This window comes from Eulemur rufifrons, chromosome 8, assembly GCF_041146395.1.
Source record: "Eulemur rufifrons isolate Redbay chromosome 8, OSU_ERuf_1, whole genome shotgun sequence".
Classification (NCBI taxonomy): domain Eukaryota; kingdom Metazoa; phylum Chordata; class Mammalia; order Primates; family Lemuridae; genus Eulemur; species Eulemur rufifrons.
Window position 1 is genome coordinate 15110920 of NC_090990.1, and position 22339 is coordinate 15133258.

At 38.0% G+C, this 22339-nt stretch overlaps 1 protein-coding gene and 1 pseudogene across 2 annotated transcripts in view; one reads left to right on the plus strand and one right to left on the minus strand.

The window, feature by feature from the left end:
* The window catches only part of LUZP1 (leucine zipper protein 1), an 84282-nt gene that overhangs the window by 44540 nt on the left and 17403 nt on the right, over window positions 1–22339 (minus strand). The gene's annotated exons all lie outside the window — the stretch shown is intronic.
* LOC138389226 (large ribosomal subunit protein eL39-like) lies at window positions 21447–21774 on the plus strand (annotated as a pseudogene).

A 22339-nucleotide genomic window follows, 5' to 3' on the forward strand; every position in this document is an offset into this window, starting at 1 on the left:
TTATCTCCTACATATACATCCCTTTCAAATAACATTAAATAATATTATTTTCCTTATTAACACCAACTAAAAGAAGTCCAGATTCTAAAATTCCCAGAATCATCTGAAATCCAGGATCCCTAGGAGATGTCCTGACAAGGGCCTCAAAAGTACATGCCTCTTACTCCATAAATAATATACTTCCTAATAATAATAGCTAATGTTTATACATTATTTCATAGTTCAAAATGCTTTCAAATCCATCATCACCTCCAATGCCCTGGCCTCTACAGATGAGATGCTATAGCTTTACTGAGCTGACTACCTGTTAAGTTTTTCTTGTCCCCATGAGAATCAGTTATACAGATTATGTTTATTACGTTTTAAGCAAAAAATAAGGCCAGCCCAGGGAGAAAAATCCCCCAGACTGCAAACAGCCACATTAATGAACTGCTGGCTTACATCTTTCTGTATAAAGCTAAAGAAGTTAGAGTCAAACTTGCTCCAGCAGGGAGCTGTAAACCCTACTGACCAATCCCTCAACACTTAAGTAGTTATGCACAGCTGATTTAGTTTGCACGTGTCTTTATATTTTCTTCAATAATTTATAAGGCCTATTGTTTTCTCCACACCATTCTAAATTCCTCAAGGGCAAAGGTCACATCTAGTTAATTTATATCCCCTCCTGTACAATGACCATATAGTACCCAAACCAAACCAAAACTGGACCACAAACCATGTTTTTCTGACCTAGTATTATATTGTTTGTTTTTTTTTTAATTTGAGACAGGGTCGCACTCTGTTGTTGCTTGGGCTAGAGTGTAGCAGCATTATCATTGCTCACGGCAACCTCAAACTCCAGGGCTAAAACTATACTCCTGCCTCAGTTTCCTGAGTAGCTGGGACTACAGACACATGTCACCATGCCTGGCTAATTTTCAAATTTTCTGTAGAGACGGGTCACACTATTGCCCAGGCTGATCTTGAACTTCTGGCCTCAAACGATCCTCCCACCTCAGCCTCCCGAAGTGCTAGGATCATAGGTATGAGCCTATATACTACACCCAGTCTGACCTAGTAATATATATGAAGTCTTACCCAAATTCAAAAATTAAAATACTTTAAGTAATTAACAAGTTGACATTCTTCAACTGAATAACATATAAAATCTAGAGTCTCTAAGAAACAAACACCAAAGAACACTTAGCACCTACAGTGGTACCAGGTTCACGTTTGAGTGAGCACTCAATAAAGGTGTCCTGAATTAATGATAACTGAGAGCTTAAAATTCATTAAAAACCACTTAAGGCAGATGAAATATCTAAGACAAGAACGAAAAGAGATGTATAGAGAATGTCAAGTTAATTGGAAAAACAGCAAATCAGATTCTAACGCAGTTCCACCCAAAGTCATGCTTGGGGATGCCACAGTGAACATTCTGGATTTAAGCACCACATTTCATCTAGAGCAGACATCTACACCCCAAGTGAATGCTTAGGCAGGGGCCCAGGGTGCAGGTTCTCTCTCCTCAGACCAGCAGCATCTCAACCAGTAGCAACTCACCCCCTGCCTCCATTATTCCCCACTGCCAATCCCATGAAGCCCAGCCACAGAATTGCAGGAGTTAAGCCAGGCAGGAGGAAATGAGCATGCCACCTGACACTTTTCTGGCACAGCCTAAGCCGATTAGTTTAGGTTACAAACACAAGTGCAAGATTCCAGTACACTGATGAAACTACTCTTTTTCTTCAAACTAAAAATAACCTATTTATCCATATGGGAACATTCCTCCAGGATTTCTGCCCTGTCAGCAACCCAAAGTTCCATTTCCTCAAATTCTTCATCTAGTCTAGAATGTTATTGGGTCCAAGTCTCCACATCTCCCCCATCTTCCCCACTCCTCATCTTAACTCTGTGAACACAGTAAGAGACCTAAACTCCTTTCTTAACTCATGCTTTTAAAATTTCTTTTCCAATAAGCAAATATGTGCAGAACCTTGTGGTTCCTGCCTCGTGTAAAGCCACAACTGGAAGATGGGCTGAGCTGTAGCAAAGAATAATTAATGAAAAGCAAAGAAAAAAATGAAGGACAAGATAGGGCATGCTCAGGAAGTCAGCTAAATGCTTTTCACTCAGGCAGGAATGGAAGGAGCCCCACCCACCTAGAAGAATTCAGCATAAAAGTAAATGGTGTCCAGTATAAAGCCAGACTGTACTTTATCACCTTAGAATATAGCCATTATGCCTCCTCTGGAGACAGACTCAGGTCCAAATAGCTCCGAGTACCCTACAAGAATCATTAGGCTGTCCTGGGGTTGAAGTGACATTTTCAGGGGAAACAAACTCCAAAGCTGAACAAGTCAAGCTTGAATTGCAGATTTTCCAGTCATACAGAGCTGAGAGAGGTGCTCAAATCATACCAAGTAGCAAGTGGGAATTCCAAGGAAGCTAGAAAACCCTGTATTCAGTAGCTCTCCCAACTCTCAGGCTCTGAGGTATGCCAGAACTCCTTTCTTTTCCAAAGGCAAAAGCTAACCATGGACTTTGAACTTCCTTATTCTTTGCAACAGCATGGGGGAAAATGCCACAATGCTGCGCCACTCTATATAGACCCAACAAGACATTTGCTCTTCTAGAATAGTCACTTGGGATACACATTAATATACTTCCTATATATTCAAGTTTCAAGTAGTCTTCTCATTTTTATTTAACCTTTTACATCTCTTTTTAAAAAATAAAACAAAATGACTGGCTTATCTGTATGATCTACATTGTCAGAAAAACATTCCTCCTGAAAAAAACCTTAGCCTGAGACCACCCAAGGTGCACTCCACTGTGCTAAAGTTCCAATGCAGAAATCTATGTTGCGTGAAAGAGCAAACAGCAAAGTGTAGCCCTTCATGGAACAGTGTTAGAACCTTCCAGGATTCAAGAAGTCAAAGACTATCAGAGCTGGAAAGATCCTTACAGAGCAATCATCTAGTCCAGACTTTTATTTTAAAGATGGAGAAAATAAGGCCCAAAGAGAAGAAACAGAGGCTTGGAGCAAAGTTGGACCTAAGGACCTAGGTATCGAGACACCCAACTCAGGCATCTTATGCCACATATCTCTTCACAAGATTGAGTTCGTGGGAGTCAAGTGGCTAAGGAAAGAGAGGGCAAAAGAAAGTAAATATATGGCACCAAGAAACCAACTCTTTGTTAACTCTCCTTTTCTGCTGCTCTGTGGTGTGACCCAGGACCATTTACTCCTTCTTCATATGCCTTAATTTCAAGAGTTTTCTCTTAAATATTACATAATTTTTACTAAGAAGCAAGATATAAATTACCACTCACACCTTAATGGGGCCCCCACAATCACTGAACAGTAAAGTCAAAAACGATCAACTACTAGGATGGAAAGCCAATGAGAACCCTTAAATAGAAAGAGAACATCTTTTGGGGGGGAAGGGGTACATTTTTGAAAAAATAACTGGATGACTCCACTGAAGGAATTCACATCACCTAATGTCATATTCTAATATCTAGACCTTGGAAAAAATAATTGCACTTCTCTTAATCTTGGTTTCTTTAATAGTAAAATGAAAAGATACAGACTTTCATTCATTCTAAGGCCCTTTTAAGTTCTAAAAGGCCCAATCTCGACAGAAGTCATGACAGTACCAAAAAAGCAAGATACAAAAGTCTTGAGATTGGCCACAGGCCTGGAGATGGGTCCTAACACATAGACTTACAACCTGACAACATCAGTAGTACCATTAAAATTAAAGATGGGCTGGGCACGGTGGCTCACGCCTGCAAACCTAGCACTCTGGGAGGCAGGAGGATTGCTTGAGGTCAGGACTTTGAGACCAACCTGAGCAAGGGCGAGATCCCGTCTCTACTAAAAATAGAAAAAATTAGCTGGGTATGGTGGCACGTGCCTGTAGTCCCAGCTACTCGGGAGGCTGAGGTAGGAGAATGGCTTGAGCCCAGAAGTTTGAGGTCACGGTGAGCTATGATCATGCCACGGCACTCTAGCCAGGGCAAAAAAGCGAGACTCTGTCTAAAAAAAAAGAATTAAATATGAAGGAAACAGTGCATACTTTCTTCAACAGTACACCCACTAGAATGTTGGCTGTGACCCCTTTAAGGATCTGGTTGGACCATCTACAGATGGTTTAAATTTGTCATTGCTGATTTTTTTCCATTCCCTTCCTTGAAATCAAACTGAGTATTTATTTATTGAATGTCTACTACTAAATATACCATATACTTGCCCAATATTCTTATTCTGTATTGTTTTTCTCTTTTATTAAGTGCTTTGCATGTTAGATATTTAACGATCTATGAAGAAAATATAAACTCTTAATCACAGGTAAATAACTAGAGTTTTTAATGAACAGAAAACAAAAGTGTGGAGTGTGAGGAAGCTTTTTTCTAAAGCACATCAGTCTATAGCCAATTCAGCATTCTGCGTTCAGAGGTTGCTCCTTCCCAGGGATGTGGCTGATGTTGAAAACACAAAATAATGTGAGGAAACAGGACAAAGGTTTTGTTTTCTGCTCTCTCATCCATACATCTTAATATGGATACAATGTATCAGAGATTACAGCCAGGAACTAAATCAATGCAAAAGGAAATGAGAGCTCCAATGTAAATTATTAAAAGTAATAAATCTTAAATAAGCAAGTACTTGCCTGCCCATCTATCAAGCCTAGGGTAAAGATGATTTCTATTAAGATTTACAAACGATAATTTTCAAACCCTAGTATGGATACAGAATTACCTGGGTACTTGTTAAAACTGCAGATTCGTGGGTACCATCCTCAAATCTTCCGATTAAGTGGATCTGTCATGAAACCTATAGATTTGCACTTGCTTTCTGATACAGATGGTCCAAAGATTATACTTTTTAAAACACTGTGTGTGGGGAGGTAATCATTAGGTCTCCTGGATACCTAAATATACATTTTCTGGAGTAGTGTAACCAATAGTAAAATATGTGTTGCAAAGATGGCATGCAGGCCAATTTTTAACTGCACCAGACCCATTCCCTCCCTTCCACAGACATTTTTGAGGATCAATATGAGCTGATTTCAATCACGTAACAAAGTAATCCTCCCTTCTACCTCCTAAAGCAACTTCTGAAGTCAGTGACTCATACAAAGCACCCTTCTAAACAGTGACTAAAACACACTGTTTTTTGGCTCCTTTTCTTTAGAGGTCACTCACTGGCTTTATTCTTGTTCTGTTTGTTACCGCTCAGAGAAGTCTACCACATCCTACCTAAAATAAGATCCTATTTTAAAATAAGCACCCCTTCTCTAACTTGATATTTGCTTCTCCTGTTTTATTTCTTCTTATAGTTCTTAGAATTTCATGAGACTTGTTGTATTTTATATTTATTTACACTCTTCCTCACTAGAATGTATGCTCTATTAGAAAAGGGGCTTCCCCACCACTTTCACTGTATTCCTAGCACCCAAACAGTGCCTGGCATGTAACAGGTATTCAATAAATGTTTATGAACATTTAAAGACACCATTTTAGAAAACAAAAAGTTCTTAGTCTTTCATCCTGTTCCATTTACTGGCCACACTCACAGTCAGCTGGACTTTTCACTCTGGGTGGCCATTCTTGCTTTTAATGGCAACGTCATTCAGGAAACTGATTATAGATACCAGCCCAGAGAGGCACCCTCCCACCTGACTTTCACTACCCTATGATAATGTGCAGTTTTTCCCCTCAACTGAATTGCAACAGAAGTTTAAAAGTCTAGCCTACCTTTAAGATATTTCCAAATGACTTAAATGCCATAGGAATGACTTGGCTTCTACTATGTGAGAAGTCAAATGCAATGTTGGCCAACATCAGTGTGAGAGCTGCAAGTTTCAACAAAAGCAGAACACAGTATACTGACAGCCAAAATCACTTCACTCTATCCTACATTATGTCAGCCAAACACTTCCTGTCAAGACCCAGCTAACTCACCACACATTGTCTATTCATTCACCTATAGGCAGTAATGTCTTATAAAGCACAAGCTATACTAAGTGCTTTATATATATCACCCTATTCCTCAAAACAATTTTATAAGACAGGTATTATTATCCTCATTTTAAAGATCAGGAAATTGAAACTCCAAGAGGTTTAGCAATTTGCAACTAACAAATATTAATAATTAGCAGGGCTGGGATTTGAATTCAGATCTACCTCACTTTAAATTCTTGCTTTTTTCACTGTAATATTTTAATTCCTAAGGCTCCTGCCACCTCTCACCCCCTGCATTAAGCCTGGCACATAGAAGACATTTGATAAATGTTTGCTGAATCTAAACATGATTTTTTTTAATTTCAAAATATTAAGGGAGTTACAAAAGTTTTTGTTACACGGATACACTGTATAATGCTGAAGTCAGGGCTTTCAGTGTGCCCATCACCAGGACAGTGTTCACTGTACCTGGCAGGTAAGTTGTTATCCTTCGCCACTCCCCACTCTCTCTCCTTCTTAGTTTCCAATGTCTTTTATGTCTCTTTGTGCCCGTGTGTACCCATTGTTTAGCTCCCACTTATTAGTGAGCACATGTGGTGTTTGTTTTTCCATTCCTGAGATACTTCACTTAGGATAATGGTCTCCAGTTCCATACAGTTTGCTGTGTAAGATATTACTTGATTCCATTTTATGGCTGAGTAGTACTCCACAGTGTATGTATTTTTTTCTATATGCTCATGAATTGATGGGCACTTAGGTTGATTCCTTATCTTTGCAATTGTGAATTGTGCTGTGATAAACATTTGAGTGCAGGTGTCTTTTTGAAAAAATGATTTCTTTTCCTTTGGGTATATACCTAGCAGCAGGATTGCTGGATCAAATGGTCGGTCTACTTTTAGCTACGTGAGGAATCTCCATACTGTTTTCCATAGGGATTGTACTAGTTTGCTACCAACAATGCATAAATGTTCCTTTTTCTCTGCCAGCATCTGTTGTTTCCTGACTTTAATAATGGCCATTCTGACAGGGGTAAAATGGTATCTCCTTGTGGTTTTAATTTGCATTTTCCTGATGATTAGTAATGTTGAACAATTTTTCACATTTCTTGGCCATTTGTCTATCTTCTTTTTTTGTTTGTTTGTTTTTTAGAGACAGGGTCTTGCTCTGTTGCCCATGCTAGAGTGACTACAGTGCAGTGACATCATTGTAGCTCACTGCAACCTGAAACTCCTGGGCTCAGGCGATCCTCCTGCCTCAGCCTCCCCAGTAACTGGGACTACAGGCACACACACCATGCCCAGATAATATGTCTATCTTCTTTTGAAAAAATTCTGTTCATGTCCTTTCCCCCCTTTTTGAGGGGTTCTTTTCTTGTTGATTCGATTGAGTTCTTTGTAGATTCTAGATATTAGTCCTTTGTCAGATCAATAGTCTGAGAATATTTTCTCCCATTCTGTAGGTTGCCTGTTTATTCTGTTTATTGTTTCCTTTGCTGTGCAGCAGCTTTTTAATTTAGTTAAGTCCCATTTATTTATTTGTGTTGTTGCTGCATTTGCCTTTGGGGTCTTAGTCATAAATTCTTTGCCTAGGCCTATATATAGTTTTTCCTATATTTTCTTCTAGAATGTTTACGGTTAAATAGGATATTTTACTTCAAACTCAAGGATCTAAGATCAAATTCTTCAGTTTCAATTTTAGTTTTAAAAACAAAAAAAAAATCAAGTTCACTCAACTGCCTTTTAATAATAAAAAGTAATGGAAAATACAGCCTTTTCAGTTAAAATAAATACTGGGTTTATTCCAAAAAATGGAATCCATCATAACATAATTCATTACCGTGGGAATTTGCATATAAAACAAGTGAAATCATAAAAGGCAGTGTTGTTTAGTACACTAAGAGTGGATGTGAAGTAGAATCTGAATTTAAGTTATTAACTGTTTAAGTTTCAGCTAAAATAGGGATAAATGTACTTGCCTCCCCATCTAACGATGTTACCCTAAAGTTCAAATTCGATAATATCTGTAAAAACACTTCATAAACGTAAAGTGTTATACAAAAATAATTATTAGTGTGAATTGAACCCTGATGACAGAATAGAAGCCTAATAAGACTCTTAACCTCTAAGGCCAACATTATTAAAAGTCCCACTATATCTGGGGCATTATGAGGTAAACATCTTAAAGTCTAGTTTATCCTTAAGAAAGAAAGGATGAGACATACCCATTATTAATCTTTTTATGTCTAAATGCTCTCTCGCCAGCTGTACTATTAAGTCTCTCAATATTAATCTTTCTCTCAATAGCAGAAAACTGGCACATATATCTTAATATATTGTTTTGTTTTGAGAAGGATTACAACACTGACTTCACTACAATGTATTACAGAGGGAGGGACACTGGGCTTCTCCATATCCAGATAATAATTCCCTCCTTTCATGCTAAGGCACTTATCTATTCAGAATGTTAGTTGTCAGATCTATAACACTGAGTGATAAAAAATATTCCAGATGATTTCTTCCAGCTATAAAAGCTCTGCTTCTTAGAGGGAGCCAATAAACATCAGCATAAGCCCACATATTGGACTTAATCTTCTATAAGCTAAAGAGAAAATAAGCAGAGTATAGAAAAGACCCTTAGCCAGGCATGGTTGGTTGTGTACGCCTGTAGTCCCAGCAACTTGGGTGGCTGAGGCGAGACGATCATTTGAACCCAGGAGTTCAAGACTGCAGTGAGCTATGATCATGCCACTGCATTCCAGCCTGGGCAACAGAGAAAAAACCCATCTCAAAAAATAATAAATAAATAAATAAAAGAGAGTAGAAAAGACTCTCAACAATCTTAAAAGGCTATAGCATCAGTCCTAATTAATGTCATAAAGTGCATTTATCAATGACATTGCTGATACTGTATGGAATGATAAAATATTTTTAAAGCCGGTGGGGTTTGGGTAGGTAAGAGAGAAAAATTGTTTAGGAGCCATTGGGATTGTGTGTATGTGGTATAGATATATTTTAAATAGTGATCAAGACTTTTAAAAATCTCATTAGGTTCACCATTTTCTTATTTTCAGCCCTCAAACATGAATACCCACTGTCCCATCAAAACTCAGATTATAATAGATAATAGATGATACAATAGATAAAAGATAATGAGCTTCAGAATCTTGTAACACATTTTAATATCAGCATAGCCTTCTAATAATTCAACATTTACCCCCAATCCATCTCTCAACAACAAAACCCTCCAATTAGTTCACTCCTACTAGTGACACAAATTCCATCCCATCAAACTTTCCTAAGGAAACAAAATCACTTAAAAGATATGCCCCCCACCCCCCACCCAGTTCATTCACTTTCTGCATCTGTATCTATTATCTATATATAAACCATGTACCAGAATCACAATTCAATTTTACATCTGCAAGTGATCAGGGCTGTTAGAGTTTCAAGAAATACAAGTGCACACACAGGCAATATATTAGTTGAATAAACTAGTTGAATATTAGTTGAATAAACAGATTTAGAACGCAAGTGACTAACACATAAGATTTATGAGGAGTAACCACAACAGCTACAGATTAAAGTCTAAATTCCTTAGTCTGTCATTTAAGGCCATTATCTTTTTCCTTCCATGGACAGACTGATCTATACTCATTTCCTGAAAACAAATGCCTTCATGTTATAACTTTGCCCAGACATTTCCCCTGCCTAGAACGCCCTTCTCCATCTCACCAATCTATTGAAGAAACAATTCGATGCTATCTCCTCTTCAGTGGAACCCTTCCACACTCACTGCTCTTTAACTCTTCTCTTGAACACCTACTGCCATTTAGCATATAAGCATATACCAGTATGATAAATGTATTGTTCTCTTATATAGTACACTCAGTACATTTGTGTGTGTGTTTATGCCGCATTACTCCAACTACAACACAAAATTCCTTGAAGGTGTAGAACTGTCATTTCTTTGTATTCCCAACTTACAATATTATGAATTATTCAATAAAGATCTATTTAAGGAAAAAGCAAAAGAGGGAAAGAGAAGTATCCTCAGGATCCACCAAGTTAACAGTTTCTTGAAACCAAGCCTTTATCAATGGTCTGAATCCTTCAGTTATTTTATGGAGTACAATTTCTATTCCTCAATGGTTTCCCATCACTTAAAATAAAAACCCTGCAGAATCTAGTTACTGCCTTCCCCTCTCACTTCATCTCCTACCTTGTTCTTCCACCATCCTCTCTGATATCTCTCATTCACTGCTCCATACATGTTGGCCTCCTCGGTCCTCACTAGGCAAGCTCATTCCCACCTTACTTTCTATTTGGAGCTTCCTCTGCCTTCCTCCAGATCTTCCCATGGCTGCCACCTCCTCGTAATTCAAGTCATAGTTCAAATGTCACTTCCTCAGAAATGCCTTAGCTGATAATTAATCCTAACTAAAACTGCCCTCCTCTCCTTCCATTACGCTCTACTGTATGAAACCATTTTATTTTTCTCTATCTCTATCTGAAATTATTCTGTTGATATATTTACTGCTTATCTCTCCCAACTAATATGTAAATGCCATGAAGCAAAGATTTTGTCAGCCTTGTTCACTGCTGTATCCCAATGCCTAGAATACTACCTGACATGCAGAAGGCAGCAGTCAATTAATATTAACCAAGAATAGAATGAGTTTGTTTCCTCTCAGCTAATACTGTAGTTCTCTTCAAGAGCAAGAACATTGTTTATTACTACTACTACTACCATAGCACCTAACAGACGAAATGTACTAGAATTGGCAAATAAATGTTCCACTAATGAGGACAGAAATATAGTCTTTCCTTTTCTGGCATATCCCTCCAGTTACATCTTTTAGGTACTCATTAAGTACCTAGTATGAGTCAAGCACTGAGCTAGGCATCATTCTAATTTCTCATTTTCTCAATTTATCACGCTCACCAGTGATATTCCGAAACGTCCAACACTTGATCATAAGCTAAAAAGCCCTGACACACCCTCTTCTCCCAGTCTGGTAACCTCATTTTATTAACCAGTGAAGTGAGACTAATTACAGCTACCTGCAAGGCATCATATAAACACAGTAGTTATTTTTTTATGTCAACAGACCACGTAGAAAACTTAACTGTCTAATTATGTGTCAATCTCTCATCTACTTTTGTTCTTCAAGAGAACATTTTTTTAAAGGACTATAAAAGACATTCCTGAGAAATCTGGAGACATATGAATATGGACTGATAAGAAACAATTTTTTTAGGTGTGATAACGGCATGGTGGTTATATAGTAGATTGTCCTTATTCTAGAGAGTTACACATCTGCAACTTATCAAATAGTTCAGAAAAAAGTTTGTTTTGATATATATATAGGTCCAAATATTAACAGTTACATAAGAATAAAAAGGCAAACAGTTAACAATTATTGAATCCAGATGAGAAGTATGAGTATATATATACTAGAACATTCTATCAACTTTTCTGTATGTTTGAAAATTTTCATAAGAAATTGGAAGGGAAAAATATTTATCTTAAGAGAATTTTATTAGGTGCATTTTTCTAGCTGTAACTGCTTGGTTGGTTTTTAATATAAGCTTTTACATTTAATTAGACCAAAACTGATCCAGAGACTACTATAGGACTCAGAAACTGAGCTACTAAACACACAAGAAATATTGACAAAATTGGTAAGGAATAGGAAACACTACCCAAGGCAAAGACAACTTTCCATCTGGCCTTGGCTAGGTCCCTTCTTCTTAAGCAGCCTTGGGCTGAGGAGAGAAAGACACTATATTTTGGAACCCTGCTTCTAGAAGGTAGCTGTTCAGCACAATACATGTGCACCCAATCTTTCAGCCTCACCCTCCCAAGGAGACAAATCTATGATGGGAAACTAAACCACAGAATTGCATCTGTGATGATATTCTAAGGTCATGAGCATTTTGAAAATACAATTTGGTTATTATTGCTTTTGTTACTTAAGCAGATATTAAGAACTATAATGCCAACTACCAATATAATAACTGATTCAAGCAAAGATTATCAGTGGATGCTAAAACCATTTGTTTTGGAAAGTAGGATATTCACACTGTCTCAGAGTCATCCCACAGATTTCTTTCTTTTCTTTTTTTTTTTTGTTTTTTTCAGAGATGGGGTCTCAGTCTGTCGCCCAAGCTGGAGCACAGTGGCACAATCCCAGCTCAAGTGATCCCCCTGCCTCTGCTTCCTGAGTAGCTGGGACTACAGGCATGCGCCACCATGCCCAGCTTCCACAGATTTCTTGCAAAGGGGAGTAGGGACCTTTACGATGAAGATATCAAACTTACCAACAACAACAGTGGGGCACACTAATATTACGTGCTTCCCAATATGACACAGAGGCAATGTACAGCATCATCTATGTAGTATTTCTTACCAAAAATGTTTATCCTGAATCTAAATATGAGAAAACAATCAAATCCAATTTATGGGACATTATAACTGGCCTGGACTCTTCAAAAGGAAAATGTTATTAAAGATAAACAAAACAAAGTTAAAGTGGACTGTTCTAGATCAGGGGTCTACAAACTAAAGTTTTATTGGAGCACAGCCATGTCTATTCATTTATGAATAGTTTACAGCTACTTTCCCCTCACAAAAGACAATATGGCCCACAAAGCTGAAATTATTTACTACCTGGCTCTTCACAGAAAAAGTCTGCTGACCTCTACTCTACATTAAAAGAGATATGACAACCAAATTTAATAAGAGATCCTTAATGTGAATTCTGAAGGGGAGGGGTTGCTATAAAGAACATTTATGGAATAACTGGGAAATTTGAGTATGAACTAATATTAGATATTGTTGTACCAATGTTGAAGTATTTAGGAGTGACAGTCATGATGTATACAGCTTGTTTTCAAATGTTTCAGCCAAAAAAAAAAAAATTAGACAAATAGATAAAGCAAATGTGATAAAATATTAATAACTGTGAATCTGGGCCAGTGGTTCTCAAACTTTTTGATCTTAAGATTCCTTTACACTCTTAAAAATTACTGAAGATCTCAAATGGCTTTTGTTTTATGTGGACTATATCTTTCCTTTACTATATAAGAAATTAAAACTGAGAAAATTTAAAAACATATATTGATATTAAAAGAATAAACCCATTATATGTTAACACAAATAACATATTTTTATGAAAAATAACTATTTTCCACAAACAAAAAATTTGATGAGAAGAATGAATTGGTCTTACACGTCTGCAAATCTCTTTGATGTCTATTGCTACATTCTCATATTTATATTCAATCATTGTAATGTTTTATTTGAAGTGTATGAAGAAAATCCAACTCTACACAATATGTATTTGGAAAAGTAGTATCTAATAATCTTTTAAGATGTTTAGATATTCTTCAAATCTATACCATAATTTGACAAGTGGTAGTTTCTTAAAGGTTAGTTGCACCATGGAATCAGCAGCCACAAATCATCTTTTCACACTCTGTAATATAAAATCCACTGGTCTATCTAGCACTTTGAATGGATCTTTTACCCAAGCATGATTTAATAAAAGCATGCATTGGTCATGTGAAAAACTGTGGTTCACTAAGTTGATAAATATTCAAATCTTTAAAGTGTTGACACATTTTATTACACAATATCAAAAAAGCACTTTTGGGCCGGGCGCGGTAGCTCACACCTATAATCCTAGCACTCTGGGAAGCCGAGGCGGGTGGATCACTGGAGGTCAGGAGTTCGAGACCAGCCTGAGCGAGAGCGAGACCCCATCTCTACTAAAAATAGAAAGAAATTATCTGGCCAACTAAAATATATATAGAAAAAATTAGCCGGGCATGGTGGCACATGCCTGTCATCCCAGCTACTCGGGAGGCTGAGGCAGTAGGATTGCTTAAGCCCAGGAGTTTGAGGTTGCTGTGAGCTAGGCTGATGCCACGGCACTCACGCTAGCCCGGGCAACAAAGAGAGACTCTGTCTCAAAAAAAAAAAAAAAAAAAAAAAAAGCACTTTTGTGCCCCAGGAACTGTGTAAAGGCAAAAGAAAAATGAAGAAAAACAAATAAAAAATAAATTAAAAAAGAAAAGAAAGTAGGAAAAAAACACTTCTGTTAATATTATCACCAATCACATCCAAAAAAAAGTCTAAGTAATGGGAAGCTGCCAAGCTTACAGTGGCAAATGAAAGTTATCCACATTCGGTACACTCAAGAATGGACTAAAGAAAAACAAAAAAAAGAAAAGAAAGTTATTCACAATTCTAACGGGTTTTTTTGCTTGAAAGCTCAAATTTTATCACTGGCAATAAATACTGTCAGTTGCTCTCCTTGAAGTAACAAACTTTACTTCATTCATTCGTTTCTCCTTAATATAACCATTGTATCTTTTTTTTTTTTTTTTTTTTGAGACAGAGTCTCACTCTGTTGCCCAGGCTAGAGTGAGTGCCGTGGCGTCAGCCTAGCTCACAGCAACCTCAAACTCCTGGGCTCAAGCGATCCTCCTGTCTCAGCCTCCCGAGTAGCTGGGACTACAGGCATGCACCACCATGCCCGGCTAGTTTTTTCTATATGTATTTTTAGCTGTCCATATAATTTCTTTCTATTTTTTTAGTAGAGATGGGGTCTCACTCTTGCTCAGGCTGGTCTTGAACTCCTGACCTCAAGCGATCCGCCCACCTCGGCCTCCCAGAGTGCTAGGATTACAGGCGTGAGCCACCGCGCCCGGCCACATTGTATCTTGATATGTAGAAAGAGTACTTCATGCAAACTTTCCACCACACAGAATATATGAAAGATGTGTACTCAAGGCTCAAGATGTAATAAAAGTAACTTTTACTGCTTCATCAAGAACATTTGTGAGTGAAACTGGCATTTTTGTTTTACAAAAAATTCCACTGTGAATATAATTATTACTAATACAATTTGATCCCACTGCCTTGATTTGTGCTAAAGCACCAGCAGATTTAACCACCATGGATTACTTTTGCACCATTGGTACTAATGTTACCACAGTGAAAAATGCAAACAACATCTTAGTAGTATAAAATTAGTTTCACCTTACAGATAATAGTTTGACCTTGCAGACTCCCTTAAAGGGCCCCAAGGAGCCCTAGGGATCCATCGATAACCCTTTGAGAGCCACTGATACAGGTGAAAGGTATATGAGTATTCATAATACTATTCATTCAACTCTTTAGTGAGTTTAGAAACTTTCAAAATAAGTAATTAAAGGGGAAAAAAACCATAAAAAACTCTCAACTATTTTTAAAGAGCAAGAGAAAATATTAATACCTTCCCCAATATTAGTGAATACATGGCACAGCAATGTTCTTTTAAAAAACCAAAAACAGCAGTGGAAATTAATTACCAGGCTTTATTAATCAATGAAGGCCCAATACAAAAACCCACTCCTCTAGGGTATTTTTCAAGAAGAATCCATGTAACAACGAATTAGCACCAACAAAACAAACACTGATCCACAATACTTTGTTTGGGGCTAATGTGTTTTGGAATTCAGAATTTTTCAGATTTTGGAAAGATAATATAATAGAGACTGGTGCAGCACACAGTAGGCAAACACATTGGTATTTCTACAGTTAAATATATAAATAATACTAAGTGAGATAAAGATTATAAATAGCTTCACTTTAGTGTGGGTCAGGTTTGGCCAAGAAGTGAATTTTTTTTCATTTTTAAATGCATTTTGGTCCGGGCGCGGTGGCTCATGTCTGTAATCCTAGCACTCTGGGAGGCCGAGGCAGGTGGATCGCTCAAGGGTCAGGAGTTCGAGACCAGCCTGAGCAAGAGCGAGACCCCGTCTCTACTAAAAATAGAAAGACATTATACGGACAACTAAAAATCTATATAGAAAAAAATTAGCCGGGCATAGTGGCGCATGCCTGTAGTCCCAGCTACTCGGGAGGCTGAGGCAGTAGGATCGCTTAAGCCGAGGAGTCTGAGGTTGCTGTGAGCTAGACTGACGCCACGGCACTCACTCTAGCCTGGGCAACAAAGTGAGACTCTGTCTCAACAACAACAACAAAAAAAATGCATTTTGGTTTTTGGATTGCATATATAGAACTGTGGACTTCTTGGGAATATGCTACACTTCTATTCAAATCATTTCATCAGCCTACACTAGTAGCTATTTATGGGGTGAGGTTGGGTAGGGAATTTTGAGACTTTCCAAGAGAGTTGTATTTGATATTCCAATGTAGTTGTATATTCCACTGAAGATTTGAAAAAACCACATTAATAGGAACAGGTGGTTAGGAATAGGCACTGTGCCAGAATAAATCATTTTCATTAGGAGTCAAAATGACTACAGAGGCCGGCACGATGGCTCACACCTGTAATCCTAGCACTCTGGGAGGCAGAGGCGGGAGCATTGCTTGAGCTCAGGAGTTCGAGACCAGCCTGAGAAAGAGCGAGACCCCATCTCTACTATAAACAGAAAGAAATTAGTCAAACAACTAAAAATAGAAAAAATTAGCTGGGCATGGTGGTGCGTGCCTGTAGTCCCAGCTACCCAGGAGGCTGAGGCAGGAGGATAGCTTGAGCCCAGGAGTCTGAGATTGCCGTGAGCTAGGCTGATGCCACGGCACTCTAGCCCAGGCAACAGAGTGAGATTCTGTCTCAAAAAAAAAAGATTAGTCATTAGGGAACTGCGAATCAAAAGCACAATGAAATGGCACTTACACCACTAATATAGCTATAATAAAAAACATGTACAGTAAAAAAGATAGATGATAACAAGCGTTACAAGAATGTGGAGAAACTTAAACCCTCATACATTGCTGTTGGGAATGTAAAATGGTGCAGATGTTAAGAAAAAAGTTTTGCAGTTCCTCAAAAAGTTAAACACAGAGTTACCATATGACCCAGCAATTCCACTCTAGGTATACACCAAAAAGAAATGAAAACTTACGTCTATATGAAAACTTATATAGCAAGTATTCATAATGGCCAAAAAAAGTGCAAACAACCCAAATGTCCACCAACAAATGAACAGATTAGCAAAATGTGCTATTATCATACAATAGGCTATTATTCAGTCCTAAAAAGAAATGAAGTACTGATACATGGTACAATGTGGATGAACCCTGAAAACACTCCTGGTAAGTGAAAAGAGTCAGATAAAAGTCCAGATGTGGTATGATTCCATTTATAAAAATGTCCAGAATGGACAAATCGATAGAGACAGACAGTAGATTATGGTTGCCAGGAGCTGGAGATAGGGGAGAATGAAGAATGACTGCTAATGAGTATGGGGTTTCTTTTTGGGGTGATGAAAATGTGATTACACAACTGTGAATATATTTTTTTAAACCACTGAATTGTACGCTTTAAAATGGTAAGTTTTATGGTATGTGAATTATGTGAAATTTATATATTTTGTTTATTTGTTTAAATACATACATAGGCACCAAAGCATACTTCCCACTCATGCCCCATCTGGTTGGAAAAAGAAAAATACCAACACAAGATGAAAACATCAAGATCTCAATTCAGTATCCATTGAGCAAGGCATGTGCTACAAAGTGGGAATACAGAGATAAATTCTCTGCTCTTATGATACTCATAATCTATTATAAATAGACAAAGGTTAACAAATAATAACAACACAATGTGTTAAGTGAAACAACAACAGATGTACAAAGTGCAGGAGTTACAAGTGACCCTTGAACAATACCAGGTCCACTTATACATGGATTTTCTTCTACCTTTGCCACTCCAAGACAGCAAATCCTCCTCTTCTTCCTCCTCCTCCTCCTCCTCCTCCTCCTCCTCCTCAGCTACTCAACATGATGATAAGAATGAAATCCACTTCCACTTAATGAATAGTAAATATATTTTCTCTTCCTTATGATTTTCTTAATAACATTTCTTTTCTCTAGCTTACTTTATTGTAAGAATATAGTACATAATACATGTAACACAAAAAATATGTATTAATCGATTGTTTATGTTATTGGTTAGGATTCTGGTCAACAGTAGGCTATCAGTAGTCAAATTTTGGGGGAGTCAAAAATTGCATGTAGATATAGGTGCATGTGGGTCAGTGCCCCTAAGCCCCGCCTTGTTCAAGAATCAACTGTAGGCCAGGCGTGGTGGCTCACGCTTGTAATCCTAGCACTCTGGGAGGCCGAGGTAAGGGGATTGTTTGAGCTCAGAAGTTCGAGACCAGCCTAAGCAAGAGCGAGACTCTATCTCTACTAAAAATAGAAAGAAATTATATGGACAACTAAAAAAAAAATATATATATATATATATATATATATATAAAAATAGCCAAGCATGGTGGTGCATGCCTGTAGTCCCAGCTACTCGGGAGGCTGAGGCAGTAGGATTGCTTGAGTTCAGGAGTTTGAGGTTGCTGTGAGCTAGGCTGACGCCATGGCACTCTAACCCGGGCAACAGAGTGAGACTCTGTCTCAAAAAAAAAAGAATCGGCCGGGCGCGGTGGCTCACGCCTGTCATCCTAGCACTCTGGGAGGCCGAGGTGGGTGGATCGTTTGAGCTCAGGAGTTCGAGACCAGCCTGAGCAAGAGCGAGACCCCATCTCTACTAAAAATAGAAAGAAATTATATGGACAGCTAAAAATATATATTAAAAAAAAACATATTAGCCGGGCATGGTGGTGCATGCCTGTAGTCCCAGCTACTCGGGAGGCTGAGACAGGAGGATCGCTTGAGCTCAGGAGTTTGAGGTTGCTGTGAGCTAGGCTGATGCCACGGCACTCACTCTAGCCTGGGCAACAGAGTGAGACTCTGTCTCAAAAAAAAAAAAAAAAAAAAAAGAATCAACTGTAATTTATTATGGATCAGGAAAGGTTTCATAGATGATGTCTAAACTAAATTTTAAAGAATGAAGAGAAGTTCTCTCCAAGCAGATAATGGCAGTAAAAATGCTATATATCACTCATAGACTGATGCCATGCTGAGTCCCATAATGGCATTAAGAAGTGGGACAAATTTCTCCAGGGTGATCTGAGAAAGCGTCATAGTAAAAGTTAAGCTGATTTTTGAAAATGAGTAGAATCTAATTATGTATAAAAAAGAAAAAGGGGGCTGGGCGCGGTGGCTCACGCCTGTAATCCTAGCACTCCAGGAGGGTGAGGCGGGAGGATCGCTCGAGGTCAGGAGTTCGAGACCAGCCTGAGCAAGAGCAAGACCCTGTCTCTACTAAAAATAGAAAGAAATTATCTGGACAGCTAAAAATATACAGAAAAAATTAGCCGGGCATGGTGGCGCATGCCTGTAGTCCCAGCTACTCGGGAGGCTGAGGCAGGAGGATTTCTTAAGCCCAGGAGTTTGAAGTTGCTGTGAGCTAGGCTGAGGCCGCGGCACTCTAGCCCGGGCAACAGAGCGAGACTCTGTCTCAAATAAATAAATAAATAAATAAAAGGGATCCAGCAATCCCACTACTGGATATCTACCCAAAGGAAAAGATGTCATTTTATCAAAAAGACACCTGCACTCAAATGTTTACTGCAGCACAATTCACAATTGCAAAGATCTGGAATCAACGCAAGTGCCCATCAATTCATGAGTGGATTAACAAAATGTAGTATATGTATACCATGGCATACTACTCAGCCATAAAAAATGATGAACTAATGCCTTTTGCAGCAATTTGGAAGGAATCAGAAACCATTATCCTAAGCAAAGTATCTTAAGAATAGAAAAACAAACACCACATGTACTCTCTAATAAAATTGGAACGAACCAATAGGCACACGCGTTCACAAAGGGAATTAAAAGTCATTGGAAATCAGGCAGGGAGGAGGAAGATGGAGGAAGGGGCAAAAACCTACCTAACAGGTACAATGAACACTATTCAGGTAATGGGCACACTTACAGCCCTGACACAAGCATTCAAAAGCGTTCCATGTAACAAAAACATTTGCGCCCCTTAATATTTTGAAATTAAAAAAAGAATGAAAAAGAACTGGACTTTGAGATAAACTAAGGAAATAACCAATAGTGGGCAAAATACAATTGGAAATGCACATATTTAGTCCAGCACAGCCAGAATAACCCAAACAGATTGCTGAAGTAGCACTGACTAGTTGCTGATGATGGTATGACTTGGGTGGCATTTTAATTTATTTCTTCCAAAGAAATAATGCATAGTATTTCAGTTGCTTCAGCTGTTTTTTGCACATATTCTTCACCATAAAAATCCTCCTAGGATTTTTACGCTGGATAAAACCTATGTGCCAGGCTATCTATCTATCCATTTAATTTTTACAAGAAACCTGAGATAAGTACTAATATCCCAATTTTAATGAGGAACAACTTCAGAAAGGTTAGTAACAGCTCACAGTACTATACCCATGCATTCTGTTAGGTGTTATATTAGCTCATTTAACCTTCAAACAACCCTAAGAACTAGGGTTATTAGTACTTCTATTTTACTGATGAGACAACAGATTCAGGGAGGTTAAGCAATTTGCTTAGGGTCACACTGGTATTAAAAGGCAGACCTGGATTTAATTCCCAGGTCTGCCTTATCCTAAAGCTCTCTTCCACTATGATATATTGCTTTATCTATCCTCAATCATTACTCAGTCTAATCCAATAGGCTTCGATTTTTAGACTCTCTGCATTCCCTGTGACTAGTATGGTAGTAGTCCCTTGCATGAATAGGTACACTATACATTGGCTGAAGACACTGTTTCTGTGTATTAGATGTAAGTGAAGGCCAGAGAAATGCTAGCCAAGAGAAATCCCAACACAAGGTGACCTCTCAAAGACTCTTGTCTCTTCAGGTTTTTCAAAGGATATGGAAGAGCCTCCAATGCTATAGCAGACTAGCCTAAGGGAGAGATGCAAAGATATCTTTTCATCAAAGAGATGGAAAGGGTAAGTCTGAGCAAGATCTGGTTACAGCAATGCAGAGATCATGCAGTACATACTGCAGCAAAATCAGGTGCTGACAGCTGAGAGATATCAAGCAGCATAAGGCTGTAAGAAAAAAATCTAGAAGCACTTAGATCTTAAAAATGCCTCTAAATGACTGCGGGGAAACTGACACAGGACAAAGGAGTGGGATTCTGCTGAAGCAGTTCAAGAGTTAAATTCATGAAACAACTCAAATGACAGCAATAGATCATATTGGTAGCACACATGTCACACTCATTTTACCTTTTTTTCCACATAGAAAAGGTAAGCTATTCTCTCAGTTCCCAGCAAATCCAATATCCTTCAAATGTTTCTCAGTTTGCTAGATGGCTAGACTGGGACATAAGAATGACGCAGCAACATCCTCCCCACCTACCCTCTAACAGGAGGAAGAGAATCAAAGACCAGAAGAAGCAAGGAGTAGCTGGGAATGATCTTCCCTCTGATTCCAAACACAAGCTAGTCCTGCTTAAGAAGAGGGGTAACTATTACAACACTCATCCCAAACCATTTTTTTCCTCTTTCAGATTAGGGTTAAATAATCTTTTAAATTTTATTCCTTTTAATTTTATTCTGGGTCCCATTGACTCTCCCTTGCCATGTCTTCTCACGAGACTTTCAGAATCAAGAGGTTTCTGGCCAAAAAACAGAACCAAAATCGTCCCATTCCCCAATGGACTCGTATGAAAACTGGCAATAAAATCAGGTACAATTCCAAGAGGAAGACATTGGAGAAGAACCAAGCTGGGTCTATAAAGATTGTACATGATATAATGGCACACATATTTATGCTGTATCAAGGTCACTATCATCTTACCATATCAAGCTGGAAATGTCACTAATATCCGGACAGACACATTTCATTGGGAAAAGTGATTTTTCTCTTTGTTTATATGCTCTGTACTAATAAGCTGGTTCAGTAATAAATATGTGAGACCTTTTGTTTTTTAAAAAAAAATTTTTTTTATTCTGGTATCCTTAAACAAATTCCTTCATGGATTTCTCATTTATAAAATGGAACTCAATATAACAGGCTCTAGACCCTACTTCTCTCACAGGAATGCTATTTGAAGGAAATGTTAAAGTACTTGAAAAACTTAAAAGCATATTTAATAATAACTTATTATTAAAAGTAAATAGTTATTGTGTTTACTTCATTTCATTTCAAGGCCTTCACATGAACCAACTTGTTTATTCCTCATAACAACCCTATCAAGCGATAGTATTAATCCCATTTTTCAGATGAGTAAAGTGAGGCCCAGAAAAATAGAGTTCCTTTCCCAAATTTACACAAGTATTGTATGGTAGAGCTAGAATTCAAACCCAGGCCATCTGGGCCAATAAATTTGAGTATATGTTACTAAATTAACACCTGTAATGTATAATGAAATATTTTAGAATAGTGTAGCACATAGCTTAAGGAAGCAAACACTATAACTTAGTAGAACACTCAACAAATATTTGAATTCATTGTTCCCATTATCATATACCA